At 41.8% G+C, this 21632-nt stretch overlaps 1 protein-coding gene across 9 annotated transcripts in view; it reads right to left on the bottom strand.

The window, feature by feature from the left end:
* Positions 1-21632, bottom strand: part of tcf4 (transcription factor 4) — a 224209-nt gene that overhangs the window by 142895 nt on the left and 59682 nt on the right. The window lies entirely within an intron of this gene.

The following is a 21632-nucleotide window of genomic DNA, read 5'->3' as shown; positions in this document are numbered from 1 at the left end:
ACAAACAGTGACTGCGCATACCTTCAAAACCAAACATCAACTACTTAACTCGGATTCAGTGAACAGTAAATAGATTCTCTCCCAAAGGAAGTTATGCATTAACTCTATGAGTGGACAACATTTTAATGGGATTCTGTCTGGACTGCATGAGTCCAAACCAGAGAAGAAGACTGGCATCAACACGAGTGACCTGTGAGAGATAGATTTTAAAACCAGTCTACAGCTTAGATCCATAACGTAACTCCAGTTTGATAAAAGAGGTTCAGACGATCTGGGTTAGCTTAAGATAAACACAGAATAAGTATGTTTTTACTCTGCATTACCTAAAAAGTTGTTTTTTTGAATAACCTTATAACTTTGTAGGTTTTCTGTATTTGTGGCACCTAAAACTAAGCTAAGCTGTCTTTGCCAAACAGATTTGTGGTGAATCAGATTGTGTCACTTTGTGGATTAAAAACTTTCAACATGGCTGCATGTTCCCAACTTTATCGTTTTTTATTGTACCAAAAGAGTAACAATGAAGACTTTACAACCCCCCCCCCGTTCCTAAAAGCTGCTAACGAAGCCCCCCACCCCCACTCTGCTTAATGAATGCCAGGCTTAATTAGAGCACCATGATGTCAGAGGCATTAATTATCAGTTGGCTTGTTTTCAGGAAAGGAGCATTCTTTTTCTGTCTTGCTCTCTTGTCGTCTGTCTCTCTGCATCTGCTTTTCCTCTTTGTGTCTCTGTTGTTTTTCAGCTTTTTGGAACACCGCGACTCCTCAACCGCCATCTTTCTCCCACTGAAGAGGATCGCCACAAGACGTTTCCGTGCATCGCTCTAAGGCGTGGAAGGAAATCGCAGACTTATTGGGGTTTTTGCATTCAAGTGACCTTGGTGGAGGGTTAAATACCTGAAAGTCATTTTTGAAAGGTAATACTACAACCACTTTCCATTTATACTTTTTAAAATCTGAAATAAAAAATGAGCATTGTCGACCATCAGATAACATATCCCGAAATGCCACAGTGGAAACCTAAAGTTTTTCAGCATATTTGCCACGTCGTCACACGGCGGCATTTGTAATCGAGAGGCAGCAGTCGCATTTTCACACGCCTCGCGGCGGCTCCACAGGTTTTAAGAAGAACTTCACATTTTACGGCAACCGGACAATTCTTTTGACGTTGGTGAGTGGCCGCCCAAGCACATTTGGAGGTCGCTCGGTGGCAGTCCAGTGACAGACGGGTGGCAGGAAGCCAGCAGCAAGATAATAATGGGTGGGTCTCCAAGGTCCACAAACTCATCCCCCTATCCCATGCTGCCGTCCCACTGCCATCGTCCGATTGTTAGAAATCATAAAGTATCAGCGCGGGCACTCCACTTGATATGGACAGGTGCAGTCCAGAGACATTCACACATCGCCCAATCAGAGCTGCTGCCGGCCGGCAATCTGGCTGCCGCCACCCTACGGCCGCCCGATTTTGATCCCCGCCTGATTGACGGCCGCTGTCTATATGCGCAACCAACATTTTCTTTTAAAATCAGACGGCGGCAGCTAAGCTTGTGAAAAATAAAAAAAACGTCGAGACAAATACATGATAGCCACATTGGCGTATTCACAAAACATCCAACCAAACACTTTGCCTCCTCAAATCGCTTCAACATCACTATGCACGACCAGAATTAATCCACAATGTGCTCCGGATTATGAGGTTTACTATCATTAAAAAAAACAAAAATGAAGCTAAGTGTGCCTTATAGTTTGGAAAACAGGGTATTGAACACTAGTTCACATGACAAAGTGTAGTGTTAGTAAAACTACAAAGAAAATCTAGGCGTATAACGATTCATTTTAACAACGATTCAATTAAGAATCCTAATTTGTGCTCGACGATCTGATTCATCGTCATTCTTGGTTCATTATGATGCTCCGATTCTCTGCCCTAAAGTGGATCCAGATCATCTTCATCCAAACTTCCAGCAGTCAGACTCAGACAGAACTTCCTGCTACTGAACAGTTTTCCAGATTCTTGGATTTCTTCCAGATCATCAAGTTAATGAAATCTGTGTCCAAACCAACAAGTAAACTAGAATGAATGTCAAATCCATTCACATGTTAGTTTCCTAAAGTTCACCAGTGTTGTTTTTCCACATCCAAAGAATCCAAAGGGAACATTCTTAGAACATTCTAGACTCTGGACGGTCACATGACTTTATTCAAAGTCTGTCCACACATTGGACTGGAATGATGGACGGATCCGTGTTGATGACATCACATGTGTGCTGTCCGCTGTGATTGGTCATTTGTACCTCAATCCAGATGGCATTTTCCAATATCAATATAATTGATTTTGGTCATTTTGAAACTCGTAAAGGTGGATCACAACAACTTGCCTCAAATAGATCGATCTGATTGGATGGCAGAAAAACGAATTGATTCATCGTTACAGACCTATTAACAACTATTCACTTGAGCTCCTGCAGTCACATGTTTGGTGATGTAGGTTGTGTCGGTTTGTTCTCAACAGTAACACATCGGTTGGGGGGAGGGGGGGTCATATTTTTAGACAATCATGCGTAATTAATCATTTGAATCCAGACAGAGTTTTCCCAAAATGTTCTTTTCAAGGCTCACTAAATACAGCAATCCTAAGAATAGCTTGTGAAAATAGAGCACAGCTTCAGCACTGGAAGCAAAGTTCTAGGTAGCGGAAAGACGGAAGTTCTCCTGCAGGACGAGGAATGTGGACGCCGCTCCTCTCAGATGATAAAATACAGTTCATCCCTGGCCTCTGGGAGTCACACTCATAACTAAGAGCTCATTCTCTCTCTGCCTCTTTCACAATAAACATACTGTTTAATGCTGCACATCTCTATCACTCTCTCTCACCTCTTACACACAAACAAGCACCCTCTCTCTGCCATAAAAACACACACATGCGCACAAACACACTAACACATCATAGCGTGGCTGGCCAGATGGGACTCTTCCACATGACCAAGCCGATCAATCAACACTGAAGGGCCCAGGTGCTACTACGCACCATTTCACAGTCTGTCACACACACACGCACACACACCCACACACACACATGAGTTGTACAAACACACATAGCAGCAGAGTTGTGCAGTGATAGAAAGATAAAGGACACACACGGTTGTGCTCCAACACTCACACTTGAAGAAAACAGTCACACACACACAAACACGGTGCAACATGAGTGACCCGAGCGTGGTCTCTGGGGGACTCATCTGGATGGATGACAGACGACGGGGAGGACAGAAAAATAGTTAGAGACAGAAAATAGCCACACAGTGATAGGTAACTGTCCAGCAGAATCTGCACAGACAGACGGATCAGAGAGCGCTTGGTGCTGATGGCCCTCTACTTACCGTCTCTGCCCCCCTGTCTGAGCTGCTTTCTGCCCACAAGTGAGGCAAATCTCTCTTCTCAAATAAACAGAACTAAACCCCACGTTTGCTGGCATCTCGGGTTTAACTTCTTCGGTATTCAACTGTTCACATCCACAGAGGATTCTTGCCAGTGCAAGTTCCACTTTGACAGCTCTGTCGGCCTAATAGGGCTAAAGGTGGCCCCCATTTTCCTTTCTATTAGTCCTGACAACCAGAAGGTGTTCGGCATGGATCTCACCTGCTGTGTTTGCACCAAATGTCTGTTGGATGATCACTAGACCTGGTGGCGGTCGTCCTCTCCTTGATGCCCAACTGAAGATACAGCAATGCCCCATCAGGGTTTGATTCACAGTTACTCCAACAGCTTTTACTTTTACTTCCTCCCAACATTTAAACCAAGTTCATCATTTCTTACATAAGAAGAAGCTATTATGGATCATAAAAAAACTGTTGAAATTCATTGATTCTGCAAAGACTTCTGCTAAAATATGCTACTTAAAGGGTATTTTAGTTGCATCTACATGGTACTTTTGTTGTACTTGCTGGGTATTTAAGTGGTACTATTTGGTTCATACTTACCTGATACCTATTGGGTATTCATGTTATACCCACTGGGTTCTTACATGGGTATTTACTGGGTATTTACTAAGGGTAAATACTGAGTAAATACTGGGTATTTACGTGATGCAATTCTCTATTTAAGATCAAACTGTATGTTGAGCTGAATAGTGGGGAAAGTGAATTGTAGCAACCCCAACTTGACTTCATATTGGGGGTTGTGTGCACGGTGCATGCACGGGGGGGTTGTGTCCGTCACACGCTCACCAGCAGCAAAACATGAATCAAGTATTAGGGAAAGCCGCAAAACGCAACAACAAGAAACTACATGTTAACAAAAAAAAAAAAAAACTAAATAAATCGAGTGAGACTGGAAAAAGAAGCACAATCTGGAACCATTTCACTGTTAGTGTAGTGATCATAGAAAAGGAAGAGTGTGGTGTGCTGGGAAATAATTCCATCTAGATCCACCTGAGAGAATCAAACTGGGTAGATCATTACTAACAGAAGAAACCAGATCAGCTCCTCAAAGGCGTAGTTTCCTCTCCCAGCGACTCACCAGTGCTGCTTTTGAAATGCATAAAGAGGAAGATTCTGTGGTGGACATGTAGATCTGAGGCTTACTCTGCTTACTCTCTTTTCGTTTTATTTTAAATCGTCAGTTTATAATTTTTTCCTGCAGAATGTCATTTTTCTCTAAAGTATGTTTAAATCAATGCACAAATATTTGGGTTATTGTGAGCAGGGAAGACCAAGAGTTCATTTTGGGTTTCAACAGTTCTATTTATGTTAAAGAACATTTAGAATTTTGTTTATGGTGAATGGTGCAGTATTTTCCTGGTGCACAAGAAAAAGAGTTGGAATATGAAAAAGTGAATTTTATGTTTAAATATTTTAGATGCTTTTCAAACAAAAACATTGCAATTTTTGTTGCAAGTTTTCACAAAAGCTGCTGCAAAGTCATGCATTTTAGGCCGCGACAATCATAAAAGACTGCCGTAAAATCTTGGAAGGTCTGACTTATATTCAGATTGAAAGTGTCAAACACTTTTTGTGAAAATTTGGGAATTTTATTTGTTGTTTCATTAAATTCAACCATACTTAGTTTGAGCCAATTGAAAGTGTTCTCTTTATTCTTATTTTCTTTCTAGCAAATTGAAAGCTGGATTTCTCTGAATGAAACTGCACATAAAAGGACATGATGTTGCAAACGAAAGAAACACTGCTAAACATAAGAAAGAAAGACTGATGCAATTAAAAAATAAGTAATTTTTGGGGATGGTTTTTACCCGTGCATCACTGTGAAAAGAAGATGAAAAAAAGAACAGGAGTTGGAAAACAAACGAGAAAGTAAGTGAGGATGTTTGTGTTCAATGTCACGATGTGTACTTTTTATGAGTTGTTTGGTTCGGCCGTGCAGCTCCAGGTTTGAATAAAACTGGAGGATGCCGGTTCATTGTTAGCTTCGGCTAACGCGGAGAAGCCCAGTGTGCAGGAAGACGCGAGGAGAATCCAGTTCTCTAGCCAAAACACAGTTCCAGGCACCGCCACGGCCCGACTCCAGAGCAGAGTCTACACCAGAAGCAGTACTGAGAGCCTGGAACCAAAACACATCCCAGCGGAAACAACTGGCGGCTTATTGCTGTGGTTGCTGTTGCTTTGGCATTAATAATCCTGCTTACAATATTCTGAGGTTATTTGGATGAATATTTAGATGACCTTTTCATTTGCAGCGTATTTTTGTTTGTTTGTCTTTGCAGCCGCATTTTTTTATTTGTAGCGTTCCTTTTATTTGCAGCATCTTTTTTTTATTTTATTTACAGAGGGTTTTTTTTGTTTGCACAGTCCACACAAAAATTCATCAAAATGTTGTGTACTCATTGAGTTAATAAACAACTTTCTTTGAGAAAGAATCCATTTCCCTGTGAAATTCACTGAATCAGAGTAACATTTGAAATTTATTAAAAAGGTGAGTTTTTTGTTGTTACCAAATCTAAAAATGTGTAGAAACTTTGTTTTTTTCTTTTGTTTTGTGGGCAATTTTACAGCTGGTGGTCTGTCTTTGGTTCAACTCAATCAATGAAACAAAACTCACAGAGCAACACACATACAACAAACCCTTGGCTCATCACACTTTAAGGCTTAAACTGCTGTTCCTCTGCTGCTTTACCAATTTGATCTCAAAGACAATTTGAAAGATTTGACATGAAAGATAACCCTCATCTGATAAAAGACCGATCAGATATCCTGAAGTGCTCCCTGATGGACCGCTCCTTTCAGGGCGCACATTTAACATTTCCACCCTCCGCCCTCTCGCCTTGACGAGACCTATTATTACTATGTCAGATCTAATTACACAGACAATTTACATGAGACACACAGCCTCTTCAAAACAATAATACACTAAATGCTCCGCAGTCGCTCACAATGTGGGCCTGTCTTAATGCAATGAAGTCAATGCAGCGCTAATCAATTTATGACATTCATTCAAAATACTGAAAGAATGAGACGGAGAGCGTTCGGCTCCATCAGCACAAAGATTCAGAGCAGAGAGGCAAACGGGGTTCCTCATTTTCAATGGGCTTGATCACTTCTTCATTCAAACTGAAAGGGAGGGTCTATTTTTACCCATCACCGCTTTTATGCTTTTTCTTCTAACCACATTCAAATATTTATTGAATCGATCCCACTTGTTTCCTTTAGTGTTGGAGCTTCTATGAGAATCCCAGAAGAACATTAAACAACACTTTACATGAAGAGGCCTTTCTGAGCTCATCCTGTAGACTACAAGCCCCTGAGTCACTGGACCAAAGTCACCGTACAACTCAGGAATCTTCAACTGGTTATGGTGATCCAGTCCCATCAGAACCACCTCAAGTGTGAGACAGGGTTGGGGATCCGGCTCCTCCGTTTTTTCATTCATCTACTAATTTGTTCAAATTCAAAGAAACAGGGCTCTTATTAGTAGGTTATAGTTGACACTGGTCTAAAGTAATCCTTTAATAAACTTGGTCAAACTCTAAACAGAGACATTTACTGCTCTGTTGGGGAGGCCCTGGTTCTGGGCCTGCAGGTTTTACTCGTCCCCAATTCACATCCTGACTGTCATTATGAGGGAAACACTGCTCTAGTGCCAAATGAAAGATTCAGACCGAATCCCAGCTGACTGTGACTGTAAGATATCAAACAAGAAAGAAGCTTCTGTGGTTTGGGTTAGTTCTGGTTACTCCACAGTCCTGCTACAAACCGATTTTACCGTCTTCCATCCGCCTCAGCTGAACTCAGACCATGGTGCAGCGTAAAGATACAATCTCATCATCTTTTGATCTATTATCAAAGCGTTCCCAGTCGTCTTTTAATTACAATGATGCCGTTTGTAACCAAAATCTACAAACCTGTATCGTTTTCTAGGACATAGTTTCTGCAGAGTTCTTCAGAAATTTGCGTCTGAGTTGTGGATGGGACAGCTGGCACGGAGTAAGCCTGAGTCCCAACATCCCTCTGTTTACAGCCCTTCACACCTCCAACCTAACATTAGCGATGCAACACAAATAGTGATCAATATCAGATCTATCCAGTTTAGATCCAGATCCCAGCTCAGACAGGGAAAACAGAGACGTTCATGGATCTAATGTCTGCAGGTGGATGATCAGAATGGAGCAGAGCAGAGGGAGTTTAGCCGATGATTATAGGTTTTTAAGTAGGAACTGCAATATTTTTAAGATGGCATTTTTTCATCTGCTCCTGATTCAGCACGATTAAAAAAAAAAGAAATACTCAGAAATGCAATTTGAATCCTCCTTTTCTTTAAGATATTTGGATATCAATCTCTACATAGAAAATCATAGCTGATTCATTAAATCCATCTTTTTTTTAATCTTTAGCATGTTTTAACTCTTAACATGTGCAGGACTTTAAAAAGTGTAGCATATTTGTGCAAATCTGGGGTTCTCTGCTTTCAGAATCCGTTAGAATCACACTGATGGCGCAAACAGTCGAAGAGTTATGGTAATCCAAAAGCAATGAAGCAATTTGTTCAGAAAAAAGCTACTTTCAGATCATTCATGATGTAAAAGTTTATCATTTATTTAATGAAAGCAGCTCATTTGTTTCAATAATATCACAAGTTATGTGAAAATGTATTTTGTAAACCAAACAAGATAGGCTTGGACTGGAAAATAAAAAATACAAAAACAATCAGTGTTTAATTGATCTGCACTGAAATGTAAACTGGATCAAATCCTGAATGTGAGAATCTGTTGAGTTTAATATTGTGGCAGTGATCCTCATGCAGGCCTAAAGTCTTATAATAGGTTTGTTATAGACTAATTAATTTCAGTCTTATGACATTTGAAACAAGCTCCCCCCAATATTTTACCGAACATCTGAAGAAAAAGAAATGTGTTGATGCTACAACAGCTACAGCTACAGGAAAAAAGAAGTTAAAATGGATTACAGTTGGATCTCAACTCAGGTCTGGGATTCAAACTCATCTGCATGAAAGGCTGTGGATAAGTGGTTGAAACCCCTCATTCAAATGGAAAGCTGGTGGTTCCATTGCTGACTTTGACAGCCTACACGTTTTTGTGCCCTCAGGCAAAGCACTTAACCCAAGTTAGCCTCGATCATCCGTCACCAGGACTGTGACACGCTGTGGGTTAATGGAGAATGCTGTTCAGTCTGATAAAACACAGAGGAAAAGTGGCCTACAGTGGGAAAAAAATGCTCGACCCTTTCAAATACAAAAAACTTCCCGTTAGAACGTCGTACTAAAAAACTATATAGTGTGGCACTAAGTAGTGCCCTGAATTTTAAAGCAATTACGACAGCATGCTAACTACTTTTTTTTTTAACGGTGGATATGACATCATAGATTTCACGAAGTTAAAATCTAATTAATATGAACATTTTGGGACAATTATGTATGAGTCCAATGTCTTCTGCACATAAAATAGTTGATAGTTCGTAAAAAAAATACATTTAAATAAAAAAGATTTTGCCAAAAATTGTTCTGATGCAATGCATATTCGCCAATCTAGTGAGCATCGATGCACACTGGCTTTTCGCAGAGACTTTGGGAAATTTCTAGGGCTCTGGATTTTGGAATTGTACTTTATAGTGTGAACGCACTATAAAGGGGTCAGGGTGGGAATTCGGACACAACCTAGGAGATCTGGCTGCAGAAGACGCCTCCACTTTCATTTCCTCCTGTCCTCTGCTGTCATGCTTCCTCGTTCCTTTTGTTCCTCCGCTCCTTGTTTAAGTATTCTGAGCCAGACAAGAGACAGGGAGGTGCCAAAAGGGGGCGACCCTGGCACCACACCCAGCTGAGGTGAGGAGCTCCCGGGGCAGAGAGGGAGATGTAAAGAGCCCAGTCACAGAGGAGCTCGGACAAGGGAGAAGGTCGTGACGGGAAAAGAAAAGGATGAAAAAAAAGAAGAGAAAAACAAAGAATGAAGGGAGGGCAGAGGAGAGCGCATCAGACCTTCATCAATGAGAGGAGAGTTCCACTTCCACAGGAGAAGAGGAGAAACATACGACAGAGTTTTAGGGCCAGTTTACAAACAGTTTTTTTCTTTAATTACGAGATTTTAAGTTGTAAATTTATGAGATTTTTTCTCGTAAATTTACAACTTTAAATCTTACGGAGCCCCTAAAGGGATATTGAAGGAAAAAAAACATTGAAGAAAAAAAAACAAGAAAACAAATCGGTACACACCTGTTAGTAACAGGTGCACACAATAACAACACAATAACAACCAGTTAGTATCTGACCATTTGTGGTCATTTGCCCACGGAGGCATTTTCCCAAGTTACCTGGAAAAGTCGTTACGTGAGCTAATAGAGTTTTACTTACGGGGCGGTCGTGGTGCAGCGGTAGGGCGGTCAACCCATGATCGTAATATTACAGGTTCGATTCCCACCTTGTACACTCGTGTCAAAGTGTCCATGGGCAAGACACTGAACCCCACAGGTTGGCACCAGTGATCAGCAGCAGAGCTGCCACCAGTGTGTGAATGTGTGTGTGAATGTGTGTGTGACTGTAAAGCGCTTTGGGCCTTGTAGGTAGAAAAGCACTATAGAAGTACCGGTATACACCATTTACTTTGCTTTTGGACTTGTCTATAAAGACATTGCAGCTTTGCTTGCTCACCGTCACAATTATATCATCTCTGAACATCCTCTTAAACAAGTTTTAAAGTCATGTGGTTTGTTCTGGTGCAGGGGTTACACCAGTTTTGATCAGGTTACCACTTTTATTCAGGAATAAATAAGATCATCCAGTAAACTCCATGGATATCGGTGGAGGCAGGCAAAGTGCGTTGAAAATGGGCTGCACGTAAGGAAAGAACATGTCCGTCTCCTTCTACAAGAACTTAAGTACCGCAGGGCGTTGAACTCACTCCATTACTTTGCAAACGGTCTACCAGTAAGTTGTTGTTTTTTTTATTTCAATTGTTTTTTTTCTTTCTTCAATGTCCCTTTAGGCGCTCCGTAAAATCTAGTAATTCTACTTTTTTTTTTTCTTGGTGGCCCTAAAACTCCGCCGTAGAAACACACTAACGGAGAGAAAAGCATGAAGCCAGAGAGATAAACAGAGGGAAAGCAACAGAGAGAGACAGATCTGTATTTCCAAATAGAGTGTCCAGATGTGACCTCCTCAGAGGGGGTCCACCCTCATGGCTCAACACTCATTAATAAGGTCACACAGAGGTGAGACAGACGGCTGACTCACTGCATTTCAACAGAAACAGCAGGAGAGAGATCGTCAGGTCCGTACTCAGATCTGTAGACGCTACACTTCCACGACACGCACACACACGCCTGCACACACGCACACCCAGAAACACTTTAAGGAGAAGCATAATCACTTAGTGATCTGCAGTGAGAACAAATCTCTAAAAACACATTTTGTGTAACTAACTAACGTTAGTTAGTTAAACACAGTTTAATGCAACTCTGTATTAAACTAATTAACTGTTCGGTTGCAGATTATTACACGAAAGAGGAGACAGTGAATCGACGTCTATGTTCACTTGCTTTTATTGTCTTCAGTCAATCCCCTCAGTGTGCTGATGGTCTCTCCCTCCTAAAAACAAACCTGTTGGATTACTGAATATCATTTCAAAAAGCAGCTGATGTGTGTGCCCCCCCCCCTGCCAACAGGAAAAAGAAAGCTGAGCACTTTAAACCCCACCTTGCCAGGGGCACATTAGCGAGTCAGCTCAGAGTCCCAGTTGAAGACAATCAAAGTATGAAGCTGATGTTGCACATCGATTCAGTCACAGTAAACAGCACCCTGACCTACGGCTGCTAACAGCCCCAAACTAAAAGCTCCTCCCAGTGCTGTGCTAAGTCCACATGACCTTCTTCTCAAACACATTTGACGTTTTTCATAAACTGTTTATCACTTCCTGCTGTGGAAAACATGAACTTTCTTTTCCCCAGTTAATCTACAATCTCCATCTCTTTGGAATCGGACCTTTAGCTGAAGGCTTCCTGGTTCAAGTTCTGAGACAGGTAGGAACAAACAGATGTCCCACTCTAAATACCTCACAGTCGTGCCCTTGAGCGAGGGCCCTGACTGACCCTTGACCCCATAGCTCAGTGACCACAGGTGCATCTGTGGCTGTACTGGGAAGCACTGCTGAGGTCTGAGTGTTTACCTGTTTGACTGCAGGTAGAAAGTCCTTGAACAAGACAGTTTAAGTTAAAAAAAACACCTAACAAACTGATAAATGAGTGTCATAACAGAAAATAATAAAAGTCATACATATCCTGCAAAATCCTATCAAGCATGTGACGCCATGACTCAGAGCTCATCCCCATTAAAGGTTGGTTTCCATGTTCATGTCCAGCTATTAGAGCAGGAACAGACAACAATTACCGTTTGATCATTCAGGAGGAGGAGTTTCTTTACCAGTCTATAATGTCAGAAAGAGCACAGGCTCAGAGGTGACTTTCTAATGAACTCCTGCAGAAGCTATGTTCTAGAAAACAACGGCGTTTTTTTGATTTGGTCATCATAATAAAAGATCACCGGGAAGGCTTTGAAAACGACTCAAACGACTCAATCTCTGAGGCTCCGCCTTTCTCTCATTGTGGGTGACGCCCATTTCATGACGTCAACCTAGTCGCGGCCTCAGCAGCGTGTTTGCGTTTCACTTACGAAAACATCCCAACTTTTACAACTCAAACGACTCAATCTCTGAGGCTCCGCCTTTCTCTCATTGTGGGTGACGCCCATTTCATGACGTCAACCTAGTCGCGGCCTCAGCAGCGTGTTTGCGTTTCACTTACGAAAACATCCCAACTTTTACAACTCAAACGACTCAATCTCTGAGGCCCCGCCTTTCTCTCATTGTGGGTGACGCCCATTTCATGACGTCAACCTAGTCGCGGGAACAGGAAGTCCTCTGTTTGGAAGAAATGGTCTCCTACAGTTTGGTGGAGTTCTAATGTCCCGGCCGTCTCCTCTTTTTTGAAACATCAAAGGAGTCTGGGCTTTCCCGGTCACATGACCGTGCACGTTTTATCATGACACAAAGACTGCACACATGAAAGGTGGCATCGCACGCACTCATCCATACAAGAGCATGATGTCACAGACACACGTAGACGCACAAAATGAACGCAGCATCAAGGTGAAAACGCCAGTCCAAACACACTCAAACGACTCAATCTCTGAGGCCCCGCCTTTCTCTCATTGTGGGTGACACCCATTTCATGACGTCAACCTAGTCGCGGCCTCAGCAGCGTGTCTGCGTTTCACCTACAAAAACATCCCAACTTTTACAAAGATGGATGTGCATATCCTCCATATTAAAGGAAAGCGTTTAGCCGAGTGTGTCTGTTAGCCTGGGGGCGGAGCTGGCAGCGCAGACTCATCCTGGAAGGGGAGGGTCCTCACTTTGTGACATCACAATGTGAGGACCCATTCATTTTTGTGGATTGGGAGGCGCTTGTGCTCGGAGAGCAGATTTTAGAGGAATACTCAAACGACTTAATAGATAAAAACACTGCTTTGAGTCTGTTTTTTTGAGGAATTAACATTATAATACACCTTAGAGCTCCAAAAAGTAGTTTTTGCATGATATCGGTGCTTTTACAGAACAGAGTAGCATGGATTTATTAAAGGTCTATTGACATTTTAAAACTAAAATGTTCTCGTGTATAGCTCTACACTTTCACATAGTTTAAACAGAATCGTTTAAAGAGGCCAGCAATTCACTTAAACTCTCATTAGCACAGGGGGGTAGGTTTACTGTCAAGAGGTGACCCCTGACGTCCTTCTCTGGCTGCTGGTGCACACGACAGTAAAAAGGTGTCTTCATCTCATCGTTTTCTGTAACTGAGGTGATGAATGATCTCAAAATGCCTGTTTTTAAAAATAAATCCGGTTCCTTAAAGTCCAGCTTGTAGGTGACTTGGCTGTGCAGCCGCATACTTGTCCCATAAAAGTCTACTTTCAGCAGGTTTTTTTCATGTAATTTAGATAGAATTTGAATAGGTTTTGGGGTTTTGTTTGATCCTTCCATGTTTGGATGAAAGCAGAACCCGTCTAAAAAGTTTTGAAACTGAAGCCACATCAAAACGTCGACTGACGTTAGTGAATGTGCTCAGAAACCATTCAGCCTCTCATTTACTGGGTTGCTAACGGTTACGCGGCGCGCATAACTGCACGTGTGTTTGTGTGTGTGTGTGTGTTGTAGGGTATCCAGCAGCAGCACCTGCACTGAAAAGTAACCACACGCAGGTATTCACAAAAGACCCGCAGTGTACTACACAACCACATGCAGGCATGCAGACACATGAGAGTCATGATCTCCAGACGTCCTCTCCCCCCTCGTCCTTTTTTATGCACTTTAACTGATTTCAGAGGAATTTTCAACAGCAGTAACACATGAGATTTTTGTCTCTTTAAAATACTAATCTGTCATGGCTTTAGAAAGACGTCCTCCCACCCTTCATATATATATTTTTTACATTTCTGTAATCACAATGGGAGTTTACCTTCTTTTCCTTTTTAACAAACATCGTAAAGAGCTGCCCCGTACAACCACACATCCACCTGAGCCACGCTGCTGGAGGTCAGAGGCTTTGCTCAAAGGCACCACGGTGACAAAGAAGGGGCAGACACAGCTGTTCCCGGAGATCCCTCAGCCCCATGTCCCGCAGCAGCAGACAGGGTTTCAGCTCACAGTAGTTTCCATGGCAACACGTGTATCAGGCTGAGATGCAAACTTTTCATCTTTTTCAAAAATGAAAAGTTGTGTCACAGAGACACACCTTTCACTGACTCAACAGAGGAGTTCACGGACAAAGTTCAGGTCGCTGCAAAGGTAGCCCAAACCATTATGCCTCCTCCACTGTGCTTGCATACTACAATGGGGGCATGAGAAATTCGGCCTGTAATCTGCAAACAAAGCTGGCACCTGAGGCTACCTGTCCAAACGACATGGTTCCAACTCAAACCGGGATAAACGCATCAGATTTTTTTGAGTTGTTGAGATTTCTGTCAAAAATTCCACCGTCTGACCTTGACATCAGCTTGATGGGATGTTTCTTATTTCACTGTAACGGAGCAACAGAGGAGCTAATGATGTCTGTACTTTGATTCTACAGATTCGATTCTACTTTTCGGTTCCTTTAACTTACAGTTCCTGAAGTGTTTTAGAACAGCAGCCTTTAGCTCCTGGAACAGGAAGTCCTCTGTTTGGAAGAAATGGTCTCCTACAGTTTGGTGGAGTTCTAATGTCCCGGCCGTCTCCTCTTTTTTGAAACATCAAAGGAGTCTGGGCTTTCCCGGTCACATGACCGTGCACGTTTTATCATGACACAAAGACTGCACACATGAAAGGTGGCATCGCACGCACTCATCCATACAAGAGTATGATGTCACAGACACACGTAGACGCACAAAATGAACGCAGCATCAAGGTGAACACGCCAGTCCAAACACACTCAAGCTGAGTTCACGCACAGACGTACACACTCACTTCATTTAACCACAAAACTGTGCACACGCAGACACACAAGCACTAGACAGCCCACACACACACAGCATACACACACACAGAACAACATACACACACAGAAAAGCATACACACACACAGCATATACGCACAAAACAACATACACACACAGAACAGCATACACACACACAGCATATACGCACAAAACAACATACACACACAGAACAGCATACACACACAGCATACACACACACAGAACAGCATACACACACAGCATACACACACACAGAACAGCATACACGCACAAGAAACTGCGTGCACACACAAGCACACAGAGGAAAGCATACACACAAAAATAGTTAAACATACACGTACAAAAGCACACATAGAGACACACACTCAGTGACCCAATGACCTGTCGGCTCGAGCAAAGAATCACTGAGGAGGTAAAAGAGCGCGCACACAGATGTTGAAGAACACCATTAGGATGAATATCTAACTATTGTGTCACTCACACAATGATGCAGACAAAAACACACTTTCATGCAAAGCACACAAGTGAGAGAGTGGCCAATGCACAAGTGTTGTGAATGAGTTTAAACTTGCAGACAAAATGTAGAGCTCACACACATCCACTAACTTGTGTGTGAGTGTGCATGTGTGTCCCTGTGTGTGTATGTGTGTTTTGAATGTGTGTGTGAGCAGATTAATCTAGTGTGGTCGCTGAGATGACACTAATCCCTTCACTGATTATCTAGAGCATAACATCACACTAATCTGTGTGTGTGTGTGTGTGTGTGTGTGTGTGTGTGTGTGTGTGTGTGTGTGAGAGAGGGAATAAGAAAGACACACAGGGTTAGAGAGTGGAGGTAGAGACACAGTCAGAGCTTCAGTTCCCTGAACTCCCCGGTCCTTGTTTCCTGTTTGGTTTACTCCTCTCACACCTGGGCTAAATCTGAACGGACAGCAGTAATTTACCACTAAGATGCGAGCAGAAGGTGTGAAAGGGAAAGAAGTTTGTTGCAGAACGAACCTCAGAGTTCAGCAGGGTCCTTCTGTGCTAAATTCTACGGGTAAATCCTTTGCCTTAACAGCAACACTTCGCAGCAACACAACAAACAGGCTCCTTTATACGCTAGACGACATTTCACACAACTTTGGCTTTGATATTAAATCCCAAAGCATCCATGAAATTTTATTATTGTATTGTTTGTTAGGAACAAAACTGATGCAAACTTTAAAATCGACCCCAATAATGGCTGACACTAAATCGTAAACGTGAAGCACGAGTTTGGAATACTTTTGTAGATGAATAGAATATAAAGGCCCACTCTAATTATCTTTTGATCTATTGTAAAAGCGTTCCCATAATTATGATGAATCTGTTTTTAGCTGTTTTAAATCAAATATCCTTTCTAGGACATGACTTCTGCAGAGCGGCGAGAGTTCATGAGAAATTCACCTCTGCGATGCCAGCTCAGACAAGGAAAACACAGACGATCATGGGTTTGTCTGTAAATGGATGCATTATTATGGGATGGAGCAGAGAGCTTCTGACCTGTTGATTGGAGTTTCTTTGCAACAACAAGCTTTTTTTGAACACAATTTTTGCTTCTGGTCCTGATTCACAACTTCTTGCCTCAAAGCAAGAAGGCCCCCCATTCTAGTCCCGACAGGGGACCTGAAACAGAACATCAGTGGGGGACCTTTCTGTGTGGAGTTTGCATGTTCTCCCCATGCATGCGTGGGTTCTCTCCAGGGACTCTGGCTTCCTCCCAACGTCCAAAAACATGCATAACATAACATAGGTTTATTGGCGACTCTAAAGTGTACATACGTGTCACATCGGGAGCACAAGTCTCCCTTATTGCTATGTTACACTGAATATTAGCATCACTTCTATGTTCCTTTTCCCAGCACGCGTGTAAAGCATTGAAACCCTAAAGTCGCCACTTTCACTGGTCTGCATTCTCTATACCTGAGCTTTCATAATCAATATCAAGATGATTAAAGGTAGTCGACCCCCTGACCTCGTCTGACGAAGGATCCTGTTTGCTCGTGCTCTGACGCTGCCTTTCAACCAAATGAAAGGTAATTCACTCTTAACATTGTCTTTTGAAACCTCCCCCATCCGGAGACAAACACTCACGAGAACAAAAGACAGAAGCCAGCATCAACCTCAATAATATTGATTCTTCCAAGAGCACTTGGAAGTGTTGGTGTTGAGCTTTCCAGGTAAAAATCAGGTCAGAATGTGGGAGAAGCTGCTTGTGTGTCAGTGTGTGTTTTCCGTAGCCCAGCCTGTCTCGCTCTCTTAGCTTTATCATTATAAAAGTAAATTGCGGCTCCCCTGCGCCAGATGAAGAATATGATATTTCCATTTCTGAATCTCCATTGTCTGTTGCTGCTTCGCCACTAGATACATACCATAATCACAACTCTGTCACAACGCATCACACTCACAATGGATCATCCCAACAATGGACCAGCGTTTCAGAGTTTTTGTATTTGTTTGTCAGGAACGACAGGATTCTCCTTGTTTTAAAACAACATATTTTCTTGGGTAATTTCAGTTTGCGTCCTGCAGCTTTAGTTTGATTCTTTATGAAATTTGAAAAACCTTATAAAAATGAAACATTTCTTTCAAAGGTAAGCTTTCATGTAAGGGTTAATGGCCTTCAAAGTGTGTATTATCAGAAATGGCCGCACGCTGTGGAAGCCTGAACTATCCGACGTTAAGCTTCAGCGAGTGCATTAATTTCTGATAATGCACTCTTTGAAGGCCATTAACCCGCTTCTGCCATGGTCCCTTCCAAAAAGAAACAAATATTCATCCAATATTTAGTACTTTATTCATGTCGTTTTTTATGGCTTGGATAACTTTTTTCACAAAAAGCGCACTATTTGTTACGTATGTTACCATGGCAACGCGCCCCTTTGCCGGCTCAGCCAGCCAGCCGACCTCGACTGCAGCGGCAAAGGAAAGCGATATGTATGCTGATGATCACGATGTGTTAAATAAAGCATCAGTTCAGAGTAGCGGTGTGCCAAAATATCGATATGGTGATACATCGCCTTATTTAGTCCCGTGATTGATTCTCGATGCGTCTTCATCAGGTATCGACCTTTTATTTACATTTGAAGCCCCTGTAAAATTCTATAATAATCATCTTTGGTGAGACAATTATTCGGAGGGTTGATACGGGGCGCTCGTTACGAGATTGGCTGTCGCCGGCGGACAAAGAAGAATACACATTCAAACAAAAATGGCCGAGGAAATTAGTGAGAGCAGCAACTTAAAAGACGCGCCGGCAGCATGAAGCTGCATCAACGGAGTTGTGTGAGAAAGCCGTGGCTGTTTCTTGCCTGAAGCCGACACGGCCCAGCGCGGATACCTTTTTCACAGGCGAAGCTACCGCCGTCTTCTTTGAGAGCAGAGGCAATGAAAAACTGGATTGCTGTTTACATGTACAAGGGGCTCCGTCCCTGCAGTGAGGTGGAGAACGAGGGGTTTGGGTTTTTATTGAATGCAATAGAGCCACGCTTTGACATTCCCTCTCAGAAATACTGAAACAATAATCCCTGCACTGTACGCCCAGACCAGAGCTATGGTTGAGATGGAAACGGCAGAAAGAGGGGCATCCCTTCCCTTACACCCCCCCTTTGTTACGGGGAGAGGAAGAGGAAGTACCCAGGCGCAGAGAGGAGAGGAGGCAGGAGGTTGCAGGGGAACGGGGCTTTAATAATAACAAATGACTACGAACCAAAATCCACTGCTTAGCAGGCTAGAAACTCGAAACTTGAAAATACACAACGCTCGAAACCAGGGAACAGCACAATTACAAACTATGGACCAGCACAGGAGGAAGGGAATGACAAGACTTAAATACATGCAGGCAAACGAGACACAGGTGGAAACACTCAGGAAGGATGGGGACCAAAGTAAAACTCAAAACTACAACAAACCAGGAAACACTACAAAATAAAACAGGAAGTAACTCAAAACATGCCAGAACAGAAAGGAAACAAACCACAAGGGCAAAAAAACAGAAACCGTGACACCCTTCTCCTCAAAAGGTAGACGAGCGGCGTCTTGATGCTAAAAAGCCTGTGGTTCTCCAGAAAAACATGAACATCTAAACATACATCACATGCAGCTTTTCCCCAAACGTTTTGTTCACAAAGATGTTTACTTTTAGATGCACTTTAAGTTCATGGATTTTATCCCTCGTCATTTATTTTGAAAGCAGTTTGTATCTTAAATAACTCAAAGGAAAGTTTCTAGCTACTTTTCTGGGAGAATTTTATTTTTGTTTACACCACATTTGCATTAAATGGTGTCATTTATTTTTAACAAAGACACTAGAATTAGTTCACAAAATTAATATCTGATTTACAGCTATTTTTTTTAACCCTTGTGCTATTCTAGGCACGTTAACATTGGAAGTTGGGTCATCTAGACCCACTAGACAGTGTGTTGAACCTTTTTTCTTCAATGATTTGTGATCTTCACTGGTGTCCATGGATAACATGAAATCTTTCCACCTTTATCCACCTTGACTTATTCATTTTTTTATCCTGTTTACAGCAATTTGGTACTAAATAATGGCTGCTGTTCATGTTCACTATTGTGTAAACCGAATTTTACAGATATTTCCAAATGAAAATTGTCATTGTTTGTCACACAGTATTACTGATTTCAGCAATGTTACACAAAAGTCTGTTATCATTATATCAAATAGGACACAAGTTGTTCATTATATTGTGTTTAAAAAAGAAAAACAAATGGGGAAATATTTTTCAAAAAACAGTTTTTCAAGTTCTTTCTTAAAGTTTGATGTATTGTGAGTTGTTAGAGACGATATATATCGATTATCACATTATCGCTATATCGTGATAGTATCGTTATCGTGAGCAATGTATCGCAAATCGTATCACAAATCGTATCACAAATCGTATCATAAGGTACCCAGTGATTCCCAGCCCTAGTTCGGAGAGAAAGTTCGCCTCTTCCCGCTTGTTTTTGTCCAGATGATGAAGATAAAGTTTGTTTTAAAGAAGCGAGCGTATTGATACAGAACATTTAAGATATGTGACCAGAACTACTTTTTTAGGCGGAAATTATCACTGTGGATAATCACTTTTAATCCACACCCAGCAGCCAATCAGAATTGAGTATTCACCATGGTATAAAATCATTTCTTGTATTGCATTTCCTTTAAAAGTGTTCAAAGTTCCTGGTAAAAAGCTTCCGTCGTAACGTAGACGTCAGTGCAATAAAATAACTAAATCTAGCATTTGATCCTGATTCCATTCCTACAGAATTCAACAGAGAAACAGATTACCTGGGACGTTAAAAGTGATAGCACAAGGGAGTCATGATGCAGCCCTCCTGCGATAAATAATAAATTACTAGATAAGTAAAATCCTTGCTGCATATTTGAACTAACCCTTTAGTCACAGGGCTCCAGTTAAGCAGAATTAGCCACTGTGGTAATAAAACCCAAAAGGTGACGTCCATACATGTGGATGCCAGGTCTGAAGAGGTTAAAAGCATTCTGCAAGAATAATAAGCTCCATAATGCACCATATATTTCAGACTTTTGCACTGTAAAACATACAGATTTAATCAATCTATTTTGCAAAATGGTTTTCGCACTTCTGATCATAAAGTTGACCTGGCGATGGAAGTGAATCTCTGTTTTGCAAGAACAAAACTGATTTTAAATTTTGTTTGGAGCTTTTTTCGATTCTCTGCAAACCTGACGATCATGCAAGAAGTTTAAACACACCCCTCCCCCAAAAAACATCATTTTATGTTCTGACCAAGAATAATAACCCATTTGCTGAACAATAGAAAGAGAGGAAGAACTTTAGCTTCACAAATAAACCAGTTCGTCCGAACATTTCGGCTTGCAGAACATGTTTTCAGTGGCTGCAGCGCCTGCAGAGGAGGTCGCATTCTTTTTGTAACGTTTTGCTGTAAAATTTGTACAACAGAAAAACTGGTTGTAGCTCCACAATCACACAACAAGCATTCATTCATCTTCTTTACCGTTTATTCCCTTTCGGGGTCACGGGGTTGCCGGAGCCTATCCCGGCCACTTGGGCGAAGGCAAGGGATGCCCTGGACTGGTCGCCAGTCTGTCGCAGGGTAGAAAATCCTCAATCACACATCAATTCACTCTCACACTCACACCTATGGACAATTTAGAGTTGCCAATCAACCTATGAAGCATGTTTTTGGACACAACAAGCATCACAGCATATATCTGGTGATGGTTGCTTATGAAGATGCAACTGTTGGTGACAAACTGCAACCAATTTCAATTGAAGTTCCTGTAATGTGAGGATTTGAAGAGCCCTTCATCAGTTGTATGTTCATCCTCTCATGTTGAAATTTTGAAACAAACAAAACAAATATGTGAAGACAAAGTCATTCTCCAACTCCTCTCAATCTAGTCTCTATCTACTCGCCTGAGCTTGAAAAAAGAAATCAGTGAAACTAAACTTGATACTCATTTGATACAGGAAATCGTGACGCTAATGTTACAAGTAAAAATCAGATGCACTTTGGTTTATATTTGTAAATAAAAATATTGCCATTTCATGGCAATATTTACATCTCAACAAGGCTGAACAAATCAGCACATCTTTAATTTGATTTTCAAATACAAATGTAAATCCTTGGCGTGAATAC

The sequence above is a fragment of the Oryzias latipes genome, chromosome 12 (genome assembly GCF_002234675.1).
Source record: "Oryzias latipes chromosome 12, ASM223467v1".
Taxonomy (NCBI): Eukaryota; Metazoa; Chordata; class Actinopteri; order Beloniformes; family Adrianichthyidae; genus Oryzias; species Oryzias latipes.
This window is presented reverse-complemented; position numbering and strand designations above follow the sequence as displayed.